This window comes from Podarcis muralis, chromosome 1 (assembly GCF_964188315.1).
Source record: "Podarcis muralis chromosome 1, rPodMur119.hap1.1, whole genome shotgun sequence".
Taxonomy (NCBI): Eukaryota; Metazoa; Chordata; class Lepidosauria; order Squamata; family Lacertidae; genus Podarcis; species Podarcis muralis.
This window is the reverse complement of record NC_135655.1, coordinates 35450259-35468486: the sequence shown is the minus strand read 5'-3', so window position 1 is coordinate 35468486 and position 18228 is coordinate 35450259. Positions and strand designations below refer to the sequence as shown.

The window sequence follows — 18228 nt, the reverse complement described above, 5'->3', positions numbered from 1 at the left end:
GCATTGGACTCCAGAATTAATTGGAAGTTTGTGGGTGGCAAATGCCTACAGGGCAACACAGGGGGCTTTCCCTGTTGCTCTCCTTGCAAGTTAAATCACACATACTGTACAGTCTTGGGGCACGCAGTTTCAGTTTCAGAACAGAACTGCTTAAGAATGCACACATCCTGGCCACCTGGTACCACATGGCACATGCTGACTCTATGGGCGTAGTCTAGGGGGGGCAGCTGCCCCCAAATAACAAAATCATTAAAAATATAAAGCTGAGGTTATGCCCCCCCCCCCAATCCTGGCTATGCCCATGGCTGACTCCACCTCCTCTTCCTGCCAGGTTAATGTGCCACCCCCTCCATAAAGGAGGGGAGCTGCCAGAGGGCACTTTGCCCAAAGTCCTCATACACTTGTTGCTAACCTTTCTCGAGCTCAGCTCAGATGGGAATGTTCAACTCCCCTTTCCATTTTGGTTACAGTTTACCGGCTAGCCTTGTTTAAGTCACTTCTCTCGTTGCAGTTGCTGTCCTGAACCCTTGGGTGGATGGCTAGATTAATAATAATAAAAAAGGTATTAATTCGGAGCAACTGGAGTTTCAAGTATGGAGTTTTAGTTAACTGCCCACTTGGATTTTTCTCTCTTCAGTCGCGGGCACATTTCGCAGGCGATGCGCTCGCCCACTCCTTCCCTTAAAAAGAGCCGAGGATGCCACCACAGGTTTTCCAAAGACCACGACTACGGGCAGAAACCGCGCCGGGGTGCGTGTGCATGTCCCAAAATGTTCCTTCTTCACTTCCACACACGCCTTTAAAAATCCCAGGGGCTGAGGCGGGGACTATGGACCGCCTCCTTTCTCCCTTCCTCCTCCTCCTGACGGCGCTTTCGGCCAGCAGAAGGGAAAGGGAAGAAGGAAAACACACACACATACAACCCGGCCAGGCTCGCGCCCGAGAGGCTGCTGTGTCGCGCGCATGGCGGCGGCGACGGCGGCGGCGCGTGGGCAGGGCTTCACCGGAGGAGCCTCGCGACGTCCGCCCCGTGGAAGGAACGGAAACGTCTCTCTCTACACAAGGTCCTTCTGCCGCGCACGCGCAAAAGCCCGGGTAAGGCCTCGGGGGCGCGCGCGCTGAGCCGCGGCAGCGGGGCGAGAACTGGGAGGAGGGGGGAGGGAGGGAAAGGCAGGGAAAAGCTGCTGAGGTAAAGTTAGAGGTGGGGGCGGGGGAAACAAGGGAGCGAGGGAAGGAGGGGGGGCGGCGGCGGCGGAGCGTAAGCGCGAGGGAGCGGGCGGGCGGGCGAGCGGCTCCGTCGGCGAAGCCAGTGCCGGGGAGGCTCGGCCGCCGCCATTACTAAGCCCAGATCACCGGGGAGGGAGGGAGGGAGGAGGAGGAAAGAGGAGGAGGAGAGATGGGGCCAGGCCGCCGGGAGTTCTTCTGAGGGAGCTGCGGGTCCGGGAAAGGGACGACGACGACGACGAGCCGCCGGCGCTGAGCGAGAGTCCCGGGAATGGTGCCGCGGGAGAGCCGGAGACTGAGGTGAGGAGGAAGAAACCGCTCCTCCTTCCCAACTCCCACCCCCCCTCCCCACACACAACTACACCCAGCCCCATCAGCTGCCGCACCGCCGCCGTCGCCGCCAGCAGCAGCGCTGGGGCTCGGGAGTCGGGGCGGTTGCTGCTGCTGCTGCTGCTGCAGCCGCCGGAGAGGTGGAGGCTGCCGCCAGTTCCGAGGAGGGATGGGGCCGCCGCCAGCAGCAGCAGCAGGAACTGCTGAGTGAGTGAGTGAGAGAACTGGGAAGACCGGAGCTGCCTTTTCTTTTCTCCTTCCTCGCTTCCTTCCTTCCTGCCTCGTCCGAGTCTGCTCCATACCTACACACCCCGCGGAGGAGGAGGGGGAGGGGGAATGGTCGGACGCCTCCCCTGCTTGCTTGCTTGCTTGCTTTAGTCCCAGACAGGTGATGAAGGCCTGAGCCGGCGGGGAGGGTCGGAGCCTGCTCTACCAGGCTCTGGTGGCGGTGGCGGTGGCGGCTGCCAGCTGGTCACGGCCCCCCCAGCGAGGGAGGAGGAGGAGATGAGGCGGCAAGGAAAGGGGCAACCTACCTCCTCCTTTCTTTCTCTGTCTGACCCCCCCTTTCCATTATTTCTGCTTTTTAAAAAATAAGAATAACCGTAGGTCTTCCGTTCTTGCCTTTCTCTCCAGCACCCCACCCCCCGTTTCTCTTCTTTCTGGTCGTCTCTCTCTTTCTTCCTCTTCCTCTCCCCCCCCCCCCATCTCGCCATAGCAAACTTTCCTCTCAGGCGCGAGTGGCCTGCTCCTCTTCCCCCTCCAACCCTTCCCAACTCCATAGGGTGGATAGGAGGACTTTTGGAAACGGCGGTAGGAGGCGGGGGCTGAGTGTGTTGCTGGTTGCAGTTCTTTCGTGTTCTTTCTTGCCTCTGTAAAAAACAAAAAACACCCCCACCCCCCACCCCGGATTTCCTCTTGTCAAGGAAAAGCTCTAGATGGGAGTCTGGGAGTGACAGTTTGACGTGGGAAAGATGCACAATAACTTCAGTGGGAGGGTGAAGAGAAGGGGAAAGTGTGGAAACCTTCCCATATGTCCTTTTGTGCATGAGGGTTTTCAGCAACTCCAGTGCCGCAGATTTGCCCGAAAAGTAGGTGGGGAATGTTTTAAATCCAGACTAAAATAGGCCAGTGGGTGGGTGTGCATGTTAAGTTTAGGCTTTTGGAGATAATTAGTGTATTTTCCCTCTTGCTTAGATACTGCAATTGGCAGAGATTTCTTAAGTCTACACTGCACAATAAAAAGGCAGTACAATTGATCCAAACATTTGTGGCTCAATTGCACATTCATTTTAGCTGCCTGTTTAGACAGTTTTCATTGAAAGGAATTATGGAATTCATATTTGTGATCACCATTTAAAAATGAATGGAGAGATCATAATAGAATCTCTCTGGCATGGACAACTATGTATTTTTTTACAATCGAGTATATGTATTTATTTTCTTTTATGTAGTATATATTTGTTTCAGAATATTAACGATTTTAGTCCACAAGTTTTTAATTGGTAAAGTTCATTGTGAGTACCTTATAAAAACTATTGCCTGTGAAAGTTAGTGCCATGATACATCACTTATAGTGCAAGCCTAAGCATGGTTTCTACAAAGTCCCATTGAGTTAAAAAAAATCTTAAGAATGCTTGGGATTGCGCCCTTGCAATGCAATCCTGTAATGTTTACTCAGAAGTCACACTAAATTCAATGGGACTTACTTTCAGGCAAGTATGTGTAGGTTTGTAGCCTTCAACTCTTAAAATGCTACTCTGTCATATGCCCCAAATTTGGAGTAAACACTAGTTAATTCTAAGCTTCACTAGTTAATTTTAACTTAATGTTAAAAATCATTAGCTGTTTGGCATGTAATGAGCTAAGTAAATGGTTATTATGAGTGATAATTAATCGTGTTCATTCACCAGCAGAGTGGACTTCCGCTTGTGCAAGAGGACCTATTCCTCCCCTTCCTCCTGCAGCCCTCTGCTCACTATCAAAATCCACTTCCAGAATTGAGGAGCAGATTGAAGAAAGTGGGGCTGTTGGGGAGAGGAAGAGGTCTCGCTGCATTAGTGATCTACCTGGGCAACATTAGATTTCACATTTTTAGAGGAAATAGTTGTTTTTACATATACATACATATATAAGTATGATTTAAAGCTTAATCCAGGTATTCAGCCTTCATTTGTGCATTGGTTTGCAAATGCTATTTACAACTTGCAAGACCATTTTAGCATTTTTCTTTGTACAAGATTTTCCTTTGTGAGTTCTAGTAAGGTAAAGGTAAAGGGACCCCTGATCATTAGGTCCAGTCGTGACCGACTCTGGGGTTGCGGTGCTCATCTCGCTCTATGGGCCGAGGGAGCCGGCGTTTGTCCGCAGACAGCTTCCGGGTCATGTGGCCAGCATGACTAAGCCGCTTCTGGCGAACCAGAGCAGCGCACGGAAACACCGTTTACCTTCCCGCCAGAGCGGTTCCTATTTATCTACTTGCACTTTGATGTGCTTTCGAACTGCTAGGTTGGCAGGAGCTGGGACCGAGCAACGGGAGCTCACCCCGTCACAGGGATTCGAACCGCCGACCTTCTGATCAGCAAGTCCTAGGCTCTGTGGTTTAACCCACAGCGCCACCTGTGTCCCTGTGAGTTCTAGTAGAGTAGTGCAAATACAACCATTCAGCATCTTAAATATGTTTCAAGAATTTATTCAATCTCCAGGTTGTAAAATTTTATTGAATTCTTTTGTTTCTTTTCTGTTTATAACTCATCACATCTTTCACCCACTGAGCCTATTTTAATCAGTAATAATATACTCTGTAGTCCATAAACCACTAACTTCAGAACAGTTTAGCGAAAGACCTGTATTGAAGATTCAGTATTGTTATTTCTAGATGAGTTCTTTATTTTTAGTCTGCTAATAGTCTAGTGTGACTTTTTAACAGATCATGATCTTAAGGAATGTAATAAGATTTCACTCCCTAAGCATGTGCATGTTTTATATATAATGTACATGTACACACACACACATACACACAAAGCTTCATCAAAAAGTTCTTAAATAGTTGTTCTGGTGTATTTACTAAGGATTTGTTGCATTGCTTCTCTGATACTATTATAAGAAGTCTGTACACTTTGTGGAACACTGGTATAAGTAAAGTTTGTGATGGGTTTGTGAAACACCTTGGAACCTTGCTGTTCATGTTCACTTCTAATATCTGTTTCATTAGAAGATAGATTTGAAATAGTCAGGCTTACCAAAATTTATTTAATATTATCAAATGAGCTGGCCCATTATTTAAGTTAGCTGGTGTTTGTAATATGAGGTGTTTAATATTTATAACTTAGTTGGTTGCCTTAATTATTTTAAACCCTAACTTTATGAAAGGAGAAGGAAATAACTACTTTGATCTTTGTATATTTGACAACAATGTATATATATCCACAGTAAATCAAATGACACAACAAATTTCTCCAGGGAGTACTTATATTGTTGGAAGGTCTTTGACAATGTGTTATGAAATATTTAATAGGACAATGTGCTCAAACATTTTACATTGGCAATATGTAGTCATTGAAACTGATAATATTTATTTTGAAAAGCTACTTTTAATCCAAATAATTCATTTGTTGATTTTTATTTTTTTTACTTGATATAAGCAAAACATTTGAAACTATACTAATTATCAGTATCTTTGAACATATGGACTCCTTATTTTAAGAGTTGATTCAAACTTTTAAAAAGCAAAAAAACTCCCATAATATTTGCACAACACTATTAATCATGTGTGGCTCACACATGATTAAGTGACCTGGTTTCCCTGCATTAGATATGGAAGCAATAGTTGGGAAAGGATTGAGTCTTTTCCACTGTGAATCTGCTGTACAAATATTTTGAAGCTTAGAAACTGAGTAATGAAATCTGTAACCTGTTGAGGTCACAGAAGTCAGTGTGTGAGCTTGAGTATTTTGTCTTTTGGGGGCATTCTGCACTGTAGACTTGTCAGGATTTTACTTCCCAGCATGTTGTTAGGCTTTCTCCTTGCTACTTCCAACTTTCATCAATATCTAGTGTGAAGAAGGATATGATTATTCTTGCTATGCTTAGGTGGATGGTTGGAAGCAGCAAGAGCAACTCAAACAGAGGGTTGCTTTTTTTAGTTGTTTTTAAATCCAAAGCCTGATAAGAAGTGAAAGATGAGACTACCCCCTCCTAAATTCTCTGTGTGCAAAAACACATGGAGTAGGGTAGGCTGGGTTCTCATGCCAGACACAAAATTTCTCCCTTAAAGTTACCTTCATTGCAGGGGAAAGTTATGAAAAGAGTGAGGGGCTGTCTCATCTTGTGCAGTGCATTCAGAAAATGGATGAGCAGCCAGCAAATTACCAGTAGTGGTTAGCCCTGATGGACCTGGGAACAACATTTTGGATCCCAACATTACTGTGTACAAACATATTTAGTCATATATGTGCTCATGAACTGCTCATGAATTGCAGCAGTTACTGCAGTTCATGAACTTTGGCTGTGGTCTGCATCATTAATAATAATAATAATAATAATAAATTTTATTTATATCCCGCCCTCCCCAGCCGAAGCTGGGCTCAGTTAACTCTGACTCTGTTCTGCATGTACTTGCTGTCAAAAACTGTGTCTGTACACTAGGTGTGTTCAGACATTTGCCTCAACAGGTGAATGCTGTATGTGTAGATAGAGAGCAAGGGCATGCAAACCCTGCTCCCAGTGTTCCAGCAGCCCTTGGTGCTCTGTTTCTATCTTCCTCCATGTTAAATGGGCAAGATATGTGAGGATTTCTTTTTAGGCTTGCTTAAATGCCTTGCATGAATAAGGATCCTGCTTTACCAGGCTCCCTCATAGTGTGAGATATTCTTCTTGCATTTAAACAAATGTGAATAAAAGCCCACAGACCTCCACACACGGAAGAAAATACGAAGAGCCCTACTTGATTAGGTCAAAGGCCCATGAATGCATTTGTTAATGATAGACATTTTATTATGCTTGATGGCAATTATGTTCAATGTGTAGGCCAGGGGTTAGGAACCTGTCACCTTTCAGATGTGCAGGACTCCGATCAGCCCCAGCCAACATGACCAAAGGTCAGGACTGATCAAAGCAATGTCTGGAGGGTGACAGGTTCCCCATCTCTGATTTAGGCCCTTCACACCTATAAGCCTTGGGCTCCTCATATCAGAAATACGCTACAATCTTGGTGGGAGTCAGCATCCTGCAGCACCTTTCTTCTCCCTGCTTCTTATTCCCCTACCAACTCTCTGTGATAGGAGGACACCAAATAGAAATAGAGAAGGGTGGCAAGAAAAGTCCCCTGCTCTACAGCTCTTGACCCAGACACAGTATGCTGTGTAGTTGGCCTGTTTGGCTCTGTCACCCTGTCATCTTCTTAACCAGCACAAGTTCTAGGGGTGGGATGGGATGGGGGCTTGCACAGTGGAAGGCAGCCACAGCTGATTACTAAGGAAATGGAATATGTTACAGTCAAATCTTACATCAGGTATAGCCAGCATTTCCTTAAACCACACATAAAGTCATTTATGTGTGTGACTAACTCCCCCCCCCTTTCCCTGTTCTGGCTGTGAGGCATCACCACTTGTTGGCAAAGATGTGGAAGTGCCAATGGGTGGCCTGGGTTCCCACTGGGTCATATCATTCATTAGTCTCTCTGCTGCCTCCCCCCACCCCACTCCTCCATGTATGAGCCTAGAGAGCTCCTCTCTGGCTGGGGGAAAGAGCTTTCCTCAAGGGGAAGAATCCAGGAAATGATAAAAAACAACAAGGAAGAAGAGGCAGTGGAGCGGGGGGAGGGAGATGAAGGCTGGCAGGTCCTAGAGATGAGAAGAAAAGGGTTGGAATGGACCTTTGGATGGGTGGATGGGATCCTAGCAGAGGGGCGGAGGAATAAGGAAAACAAAAGGGTTCCTTGCCACTCTTGCAGGAACGACAGATGTTCTGCTGTGGAGTTGAATTTGCACAAACTAAATAAACACATAATGCCACTCAGCCGTATTGCTGGTGGGGGTATGGTGTTGTCCATAGGTGTCACGAGCAAGGATTCACAATGTAACACTGGGGGGATGCTTCATTGCTGTGCAAACAGGAGGAACGAAACTACATGACCCAGCATGCAGCGAAGCCAAGAACCCAGCTTCCATCAAGGGTTTTTTTGTTTTTGCAATCAGGGGTGGTGGGGAGACTGTAATCCCAAACTACTCAAACAGGCAACTGGGAATCAGTAGTAAAAGCCCTAGATGATTTTATGGCTATATCCACAACTTAAAAGTTGCATTCTTCCTTTCAATGGAATCCTGACAACTATATTTTGATGTAGGGAGATTTTGATTAAGACAGAGCCCTGTTGGATCAGACCAAAGACACATCTAGTCCAGCATACTGTTCTGATAGTGGCCAACCAGACGCCTATGGGAAGTCTGCAGGCAAGAGAGCACTCTCCCTATTTTTCAGTTTTCAGGAATTAGTATTCAAAGGAACACTGCTTCTGACCATGGAGGTAGACCATGGTCATCATTGATAGCTCTATTCTCCATGAATTGGTCTAATATTTTAAAACTGCCAAAATTGGTGGCCATCACTTAATCTCATTGGAGTGAATCCATAGTGCTTCTTTGAAGAAGTATTTTCTTAGTTCTGTCTCGAATGTTTCAACTTTCACCTTCATAGGATGGCCCCAGGTTCTAGTATTAGAATCATGCATAATTTTAAACACCTTTATTAAGTCTATTACTTAGGAGTCTTTGGTGAGGTGCTTTATCAAAAGCTTTTTGAAAGTCTTAAGTACAGTATACAGTATCAATGGGCTCACTCCTATCTATAGAACTCTAAAAATGATGCAGAGCTTTTCCTTGCAGAAGCCATGCTAGTTCTGCTTTAGCATGACTTGTTCTTTGATATGCCTGGTAACTCTATAATTATGCTTTACATATTTGTTTCTTGGAACAGATGTTAAGATACCTGGATTGTAATTTCCTGCATCCTCTTTTAAAAAAAGAGTTAAATTATACACTCTTCAGTCCTCTGGTGTGGAGGCTGATATAGGGGACAAGTTACATATTTTTGTTAGAAGATCAGCAATTTCACATTTGAGTTCTTTAAGGTGAATGCCATTCAGACATGGTGATTTGTAAGTTTGTAATTTAACATTAAGGCCAGGAACATGTATATTGTCACCACCCTTGGCCTCAGTTCTTCGGATTCCATTCCTATAAAAAGTTAGTTGAGGCACAGAGATCTGTCCTCCATCTTCTGCTGTGAGGACTGTTGCAAAGAATTCATTCAGCTTCTCTGCAGAGAATTAAGCATTAAGAGTTGATGCAGTTGGGTTTGTTAGGGATGGGACTTGCATGTGTGCCCTTGTCTATTGATACAGAGTTTGCATGCCTGAACGTGGCTGTTGTTTCATTTGAAAACTGAATGTTTGAAATACCCAGCAGCTCAAATATGGGTCATTCATCTTAGAATAAAAGAGTAGCTTCTGATTAAGCTATCCGGTTAAATATTGTAGTGCTTGATTCAGAGGAAGTTAGTCACGTTTTAGTTTTATTAAAATCAATGGGACAAGTTAGTTATAACAAACTTAAACACCATTGATTTCTGTGAGACTAAACCATGACCCAATTTAATCTGGGTCTAGCCATTCATATTCTCCCTGTTAAGCCAATAAAACTTTATTTAATACAAAGCAAAAATAATCAGCGTATTTATAAATGCAAAATGCCTGTTTCCCAAACTGCATTTTTTGACGCTAGAACTCTCCTATCAATCATGTTAATGCCTGAAAAAGTTAACATGGATCGGTCAGTATTTGTGGTCTGCTTGAATAAAACATACAGTAATGTCTTAGTATGTAGATCTACATCTTGGGTTAAGAAGGAATCTGGTTAGTCTTCTTCACAGCTAACATTGCTGCTGATATAATGATTAACTGTGGTTAAGCTTGGTAGGGAAAAATTGTTCTTCAGAAGAGTAGGATAAGTGAAACAGCATGCAGTTCTGCAGTTTCCTCCCAATTGCTTAGGCTTCATTAAGCATAATATTTGCAATAGCTGTATATCTGAGTCCTTGTACCTGGTTGCTAACTTATACCTAGGAATTATTTAGTGGCATCTAAGGTTTTTTTTTAAAAAAAATCAGTGTTGGTGAACAATTAATGTCACTCTGTTTGATAAATTCTAAGTAATTATTCCCTATTTTACTCAGTAAGTAATGCATAGGAGGAAGATGGTTAGTGAAGTATGTGTTCATTTCAACAATTTATATTCTTGGCTTCTTTCTAGCATGGTTGCCACAGGGCCACTTTAATACTGGCTCCTTGCTGCTGCTTTGCTCCTTCCCTTGTGCAGCTGGCGAAACAAACCAAGAAAGTTGGCTTGCAAATCTTCTTTAGAAGCCATTAACCATAATTCCTGCTACTCATGTAACAGGAAGCTCTGGTTAACTATGGCCTCCTAGTCTGCTTTGCAGCTTGTGTGAAGAGAAAAGCTGCAGCAAAGGGGCAGGTAGCATGGCTTTGATTGTGTGAGTGCAGCTTTAATGTACAAGTTTTTCACTTGCTCATGGTGGTCTTTGCATGAATTTACATTTATGGGTGGAATTCAGTGTCACACTCTTCCAGCCTTTCTGCCTATGCAAGCAACACCACAGCTTTCCAGATGGAAGGATCCTACTCTCCTCCCCTTGCATGCAGTTCTCGGGGCTCTGACCTCCCCCGAGGAACTGGGCAATTAGTATTCATATATCACACTTTTTTTCTTGTGAAGGTGATGTTGCCCTAAGTTTTATATGGTCAGTTTAAAATATGGCTAGAGTTTGGTTAGAAAACAATTTTTGCATCAGCTATCATATTCAGATAATTGTTGCAACTCTCATCAACTTGCAGTATATCATAAGGAAAGGGGGGAATTTTTAATTAGTGACTGAATTATCTATGACAATTAATTTCTTTAGATTTCTGCAGGTCACCTTGGAGGGAGGACTCAGTAACTTTTTTTCAGAAGGATTCAATCAATAAAGGCTCCTAAGGAAACTGGCCTTTGGAAAGCCTTTGACCTGTTCTCAGTGGATGCTGCTTCCTTGCTAACTATGATTGTGCTCATATGCTCATCCTATATGCTTAATACACATTACTAACAACTGAGACTTATTTTAGAGACCTTGAATGTCAGGAGTTGGGAATTTAACAAGTAGCATCTGTAAAACTCCATTGGCAACCAAGACGACAAATTCTAGCGTAGCATCTCCTGTTAATGAGCAAAGTGACATTCTCACCAAACTAGCTAAGTTACAGTCCAGGTTGATCCAAATACAACAGCACGGGCAACAAAATGTTGATGAAACAATTGATAATCAAACCTTTCGCCCATAAACTGTTTCTCCAAAATGTATGGTTAAAACGAGGGCTACCAGAGGAACTTTTAAGTGTATAGATGCAGAGCTGCAAACTCAACCCCTCTTGGGATATGATATGGTGAGGGACAATCCTGCCCTAAATCATGTGGATGGATCTTGCACCACTTGCACTAGGTTTCAGGTATCGGATGATTCTGCCTCCCACTTGTTGTTGTTTAGTCGTGTCCGACTCTTCGTGACCCCATGGACCAGAGCACGCCAGGCACTGCAATCCTATAAAACAGCCCACAATGTTTGGTAGCCCCTTCCCAAATTTACAGATGAGGCAGATCAGGGGGTTACAGGGAGAAGAAGAGGTGGGGAAAGGTCAGTTTCATGACCTTGCCCTTCTGCTCGCATAACATTGGATACACTCATATGGGTTTAAAAGCTAGTGACATTAATAACTGGTATTTTGATAACACCTTTTCATCTAGTCCAGATGAAGTAATTGTTGTTCTAATCTGATGTCTGAGGTCATTGTTGAACTGGATTTGGGTGAATAAACTGAAACTCAGTCCAGAGAAGTTGAATATATTGATGATGGGGAGGTCTGTTGACTCTGTAGTTGATGTCCTTTTTTGATTAGATAAACACTTGCTTTTAAAAATCAGTTAAATATTTAGGAGTACTCCTAGATCGAGTTCTCTTATTGGATGCATAGCTGATTTGCCATTGTCACCGATGTCTTGCTAATGTTTATTGCAAGCCAACTTTCTTGGTTTGTTTCGCCAGCTGCAAAAGGGAAGGAGCAAAGCAGCAGCGAGGAGCCAGTATTTAAGTGGCCCTGTGTCAACCATGCTAGAAAGAAGATTATTGCAATGTACTTGGGGTTGTGGGTTGTTAAAAAGTATTCAAAAATTGCATTTTATCCAAAATAACTGCTACCTGCTGTTTTGGGAACATAAGAGAAGTGCTTGAATATCACTTCCAGTTGGTTTCTGTGCTGTTGAGAGTAAATAGAACCTTTGGTGGCAAATATCAGTCAGGAGCAGGGATAACAGTTGGTAGGAAACAGTGATGGGCCCTGATTCAAATGATGACTGCTTTTCATTCAGAAAAAGCAGAATTGTTACCTATTTTAAAAGTGATTAGTTTATGGTTTAGACTACAGACTTTTTGTTCTGTATCCCTGTTGCGTATTCCTCACTCAAGATGCCCAGTCTTGGAGCTTTAATACCGACTTTACTCTCTTTTTGCCTCGTCTATATCTGCTTTTTTCAAACATCATTCTACTGATTACTCATGCTGGAATATGCCATCCTTCATGACCTCTTTCTATTTCTGTACCTATATCTCACAAGAGAATAGTCTCCAACACACTTTCAGGTACCAGTGTGCTGCTTGACATGTTGATTATATGCCTGTCTTTCTTGTCCCCAAAGCTGCCTTTACATGCTGTAATAGTGCCTCCTGAAGGACATGCTGTGGTGTTTTTTTGTTTTTTGCGAAAGTGCCCTCTAGTGGTCACAAGTAGTCTCATTGTCTGCACTGGTGAAAGCCACATTGTTTGAGATTTTTTGCTGCAGCAAAACCCCCCCAAAATGTTATAAAATAAATTGAAATCTAAACCAGCCAAGCATCTACATCATGGTTTAAATTATCACAAATGAGCCATGGTGAGTCTTAGAGTCACATTCCTTCTCCCTCTCTAGGCATAAGAGAAAAGAGCAAAAAAATCGGCTTTCATTCAGAATTGATTTCATCTAAAGTTTCCTGTTATGTATGAAATTACAGTTTATTTTAGCTGTACTTAGTCAAACCAAGATATCCGACTATTCTTTGCTGGGTGATATGCCACTACCACCCCATCCTTAAACTTGTGTTTTCTTGCGTATTTCAGCCTTATTACTAGTCTACAAAAGATTTTACATGCCTGCTTTTTACTCATAAGAGAAGCTGACAAAGGATGGACCAAGTGCTTCATCCCTCCTTTGCCAAATCCTTCTTATGAGTAAAAAACAGGCTAGAAAAACATTTTGAAGGTTAGAAACTCAGTAGGCTAGGAAATGAAACTCACTCCTTCACCAGCCCCATTTTTATGGTTGATAGACAGCACCTGGTTTGATAGTGTCTTGGGCAAGGTTCCCTAGTAGTTTCCCTAGAACATTCCCCTTACTATAAAGACTTATTGGGGTAGATGGGTACCAATGATGTGATGTCTGTGACCAGCACCTAGTGCTGGAGTAGAACAAGAGGGGGAGATGGAGCTTGCTCAGGACTTATCATACTAGGAAGAATGTAGGAGAGATGGAGATAATTATAGTTATTTATACATACATACATACATACATACATACATACATACATACATGTATATACCATCTTTTCTCCAAAGAGCTTATGTGGCACTGATATGACACTTTCCCTCCTTTCCATTTTATCCTCCCAACAACCCTCTGAGGTAGGTTAGGCTGAGAAACAGCAGCTGGCCCAAAGTCACCCAGTGGGCTTCATGGTTGAGTGAGGATTTGAACCCTGATCTTCCAGGTCCTAGTCTAGCATTCTGACCACTACTCTACACTGATTCTCATTTCCTCATTATATTTTACATCCTCATTACCAGTCCGTTTTCACAGACTTCTGCTAGATTATTGCTCTCAGGTAAATCTTCTTTGACCCTCCTCCTGGCAGTCAAATGTACACTCTTACTCTGGACTTTGCATTGGGTCCACTGCTGACTTTGCTGTTCAGCTTGTGGTGGAGAATCAAAGGCAGGATTTGGATGTGATTGGAGGGGTTGCCAGAGGCCCAAGAGAGATGTCCATAGTACTTGAAATTTTGGGCTCTCTTATGACTGTGGGGCTCATCCTAGTCCAGGCATAGGCAAACTCGGCCCTCCAGATGTTTTGGGACTACAACTCCCATCATCCCTGACCCCTGATCCTGTTAGCTAGGGATGATGGGAGATGTAGTCCCAAAACATCTAGAAGGCCGAGTTTGCCTATGCCTGTCCTAGTCCTTAGCTGTGCTGGATTTCTCCATGGAGTTTCTTCTTCCAAGAAAGTCTCCCCTGGATCTTGGTTAGGCCCTGATGGGTGACCAATAGCATTGGCAAACAGCACAGGGGACTGGTGTTGGCAAGTAGCAAGGGCAGCCATTCTAACTACCTGGTACTCCCTCAGGAGCCCAGTAGTAATTGTGAGGCAGATTCAGCTGGCACTCATTTCCTTATTCTCAGTTCTTCTGGGCCTTGTCCTTGAGATATAAAAAATAAGGACATGAGTTGCAGCTTTAGTTGTACCCTGTTCTGTAAATAGAACACTGTATGTGAGACAGCTGCCACTGACTACTTGAGTGTAAGTTCTTCTGATTAAGAATAAGGAAATGTGTGATGGTTGTGTGTCCCAGCTTGCTTCTTTACAGTACTGGATCTGAGGCAGATACATCTACTGCCTCTTCTTTATGCCCAGTGCCTCTGGGCTCTCCCCACAACATGTGTATAGAGGGCAAGGCCCAAACAAATTGAGAATTGAAAGGGAGTAGCAGCTGCGTCACACTAGACTGGCCAAAGAGGATGCTTGCTAAAGGAGCAAATCATGTGTGATAGTTAAAGGATATTTGCTTTTTTTTATGTTACCAAGTTTGGGGTGGTATATATGGAGCATCCCTTAAGCTTTCAAGGTCAGAGGGTTAAGAAGAAAACTGCGTATCACAACTGTGCCAGACTGGAATGCTTTCAGATATTCTGAGCAGATTAACCAACATAATCCAGATTGTGTGCTACAACAGGAGAGCAGGAATGAGTAAATTATGCCTTGCTGGAGGCTGAGGAATATGTTTCAGTAAAAACACTCCATTCTACAGAGGAAGACAAAACAGTCCTCCGTGGTCACCAGGCCATCTGTCACGCAGGAAACTACATCTGTCCTTCCTCACTACAAATATGGCAATTAGTCTCTGAACCATGAAAACACAATATCAAGCAAGTTTCTCTAGGAAAAAATGATTTCAAATGTAGATTCAAGCAGAACAGTAACTGTTCTCCAAATATTTGTTTCAGAAGAAAAAAAAGCCTTTGAGTACCCCAGTAGACAACTGCTGAGGCACTAGATTAAAATTAACCATGTATATCATTAATACAAAGGATAGTCTTGATTGCAAACTATTATTATGCCAGTGACTCAGTATATTTTAGGAGAGGAGAGAATGAACCAAAATGTGGGTCACATAAAGGCCCCAATCAAAAGAAGTTACATGTTTGTGCAGATGAGCACTGAGTACTCATTAGTGTATGTTTTCTGTGCAGTGGTTTATGCAGCCACTGAGGCAAGATGGTTTTTAAACTGAGCAATATTTTCCTGCCTTGGCAGTGGGAATTGCTGTGGTGAAATTAAAGAAAACTTGAGATACATATTGAATTCTTGACTCTAGCTTTATTGTATTGCAGGCAAAATATTTACAATTTAGGACATTGGTTTTGATGGGTGTATGCTCTCAGTCAATTAGAGACTTGCTCTAAGTTTTTGTTTATGGCATATATGCATAGGTACCGTATATTATTGGAGTCAGGTTACCAAATTAAAACCCCAATTTGGTGTTTCAATCTTACAACTTATCTTTGCTTATGTCCACTATAAGTAATTAACACATGTACTAAATTAAACTTAAAAAACAACAACTCCTTGGGTTGGATGCTGAGGTACCATGTGTGATCAGAAAAGTATTTCTACTTGTGCAGGGGGACTCTTGAATTCTGCTGATTCCCTTCCTTCCACTGCAGCATCCCATGTTCTGTCCAGAAGGTCCACTGATTCTTAAATTCAGATAGCTGTGAAACATGGGAGTCTACAACAGGGAAAGGATTGGAAGAGCTCTGCGTGTACTTTTCTGGATCCTATCGTATGTGGATACTCAGCATTTTTAAAAAAATTTAAAAGTCACACATGAAGATTCTATTTTCAACATTTCTGTCCTGCTTTCCTACTTCTAAGTAGCTCAAAGCTGCTAAGCATAGAGGGTTGGATTTAGGGTTGCCCTTTGCAAATGGAAGGGACCAGTAGCCCCCCCCCCGACATATTGGCACCACTCCTCACACTTTTCTGGAGTGTCTCCGAACCTTCCGGAGAAGATTTTCAGGAGATACAGAGGACTCTAGGGGGAAAGAGGAATATGCAAGGTGTACCTCCCATTCCTCACTCCAGTTGGAGTGCCGTGTGAATGGAATCTTGCTCATGGGAACTGGGGTCCATTGGACCCACTGATATATTAAGCAGTGCTTGGTTGTTCATTCATTCTCTTATCTCTGGTGCATTATAATAAAATCAGCAGATAGAACAGATTATTTGGGTATGGGTTTCCATAATTGATTCATGAATGATCAATAAAAGAATGAGCTAGTTGGCCCTCAGCAGGGTTAGTAAAAGTTGAATAGTGGCTCTCTTTGCAGCTGCCTTGGGGAGCAGTCACTGTCCTTCAGTCTCTCATTCAACCTTCAATGCTATGGCTGTATTATAGGAATCTACATTGAGTAATGTTTTGAATGCTAAAACTTCTCAGATTTGTCCCTTTCTCTGTCACTAACAGTACCTATCCTCTGCTTAGAATAATTTCACCCCTTTTCTTGTCCCCTTTGTGTTCATTCTTTTGCATTTAGAGTGCAGTACAGCTGCATCAGAATGCAGAGGAGCCTGAATTTTAATTAGGAAGAAGCTTGGAATAGTTGTCAAGTGCCATTACATAGGTTCTGTGATTAGTAAGAGCAAGCAAACTAGGACAGTGGTCTACAGTACAATAGTTTTAAAAATTGCTGCTCTGTGCTATTATAAATACTTCCTTGTAATTGTTTTCAGTGATATGGAAAGGTAAAGGTAAAGGGATCCCTGACCATTAGGTCCAGTCGTGACAGACTCTGGGGTTGCGCGCTCATCTCACTCTATAGGCCGAGGGAGCTAGCGTTTGTCCTCAGACAGCTTCCGGGTCATGTGGCCAGCATGACTCAGCCACTTCTGGTGAACCAGAGCAGCACACGGAAACGCCGTTTACCTTCCCGCCAGAGGGGTCCCTATTTATCTACTTGCACTTTGACATGTTTTCGAACTGCTAGGTTGGCAGGAGCAGGGACCGAGCAACGGGAGCTCACCCCGTTGTGGGGATTCGAACCGCCGACCTTCTGATCGGCAAATCCTAGGCTCTGTGGTTTAACCCACAGTGCCACCCGTGTCCCTGTGATATGGAAAATATTTATTGTTAATTCATATAATCATCCTATATATTAATTATTCTCTACATTGTATATTAGTTAACTTTTCTTTTTAAGGGTAGAGGAGCAGGAAAGAGAAAACATTTCTTGAGAACTATTTACAGAAAATTGTAATATCTTCTGAATTTATGGGGGAAAGGACTGACAATCTGATTATTACCTTAAATATAGTTTGGAGAAGCAATTCAATGAACAGTAGAGCTTCTCAAATGTCATTGTTGACAAGGGGCCGGCCCCTGTGTAAACACACGTTGTGGATTGTGCCAGTATGTGGAAACAGTTACCACTTAGATGAATATACACACTGAGGTATTGGATATCATTATCAATATTAGCATCTTCATTCCATAAACATCAGACTCTTTTAATAATCTGTTATTTATGGAGTCAGTTATGTGAGGTCTTGCAGAGGCACATGGGGATGGGAGTAGAATGGCAGCAGGTGGGCTGAGGTGTTAACAAGGTTAATGGTATCACCATCTCCACCCAGAGTTCCCCCAATCTTGTGTCCACGTTTTCCTGCCCTGTTCCAGTTAATGTAGCACCACTGCTAGGAGGTTATCACTGCAGCTCCATTCCCCTCACACACTTCCTGTGGAGGTTTATACTTTGATCAAATGATGTCATTGGTCATCATACTGTTTATTTGGTAACACTTGGAAGTTAGATTTATTAAATGTTTGTAATTATTCATATATTCCCCAGGTTTCTGTTTGAAGTGTGTGTTTTTTAAAATAATAATTTTATTTTGCTAACTTTCTGCCTTTTGAAACCTCATTGTTTGGAAAGGAGAGAAAAATCACCCATGCTGAAACATATGTGTTTTAAACATATTTTAGGTTCCGTTTCTAAATGCCGTTAATTAGAAATAAGTTCAGTTGAAATCAGTGCAATATTGCAGTAGAAAGAGCTTTGTGTGTTGAAACTGTCTGCATTCATTCTGCTTTATGTGACTATCTTCCCAGACAAGTTCATAGTGGATGGTTAGCTTTACATTGGTTATCTAATTATTGGAGGATAGGGTTCATGTTATTATTGTATAAGCATTATAAGTG

At 43.0% G+C, this 18228-nt stretch overlaps 1 protein-coding gene across 2 annotated transcripts in view; it reads left to right on the top strand.

Moving 5' to 3' along the window:
• The first annotated feature begins 922 nt into the window (after positions 1-922).
• Positions 923-18228, top strand: part of ARHGAP5 (Rho GTPase activating protein 5) — a 39655-nt gene continuing 22349 nt past the window's right edge. Inside the window, exon 1 of one of the 2 annotated variants that reach the window (XM_028721066.2) lies at positions 923-1095. The gene's annotated coding sequence lies outside the window, so the exon portion shown is untranslated. Of the gene's footprint in view, positions 1096-1363; positions 1525-18228 lie in introns of those variants that run through there. The other variant, XM_028721058.2, reaches the window with a different exon arrangement.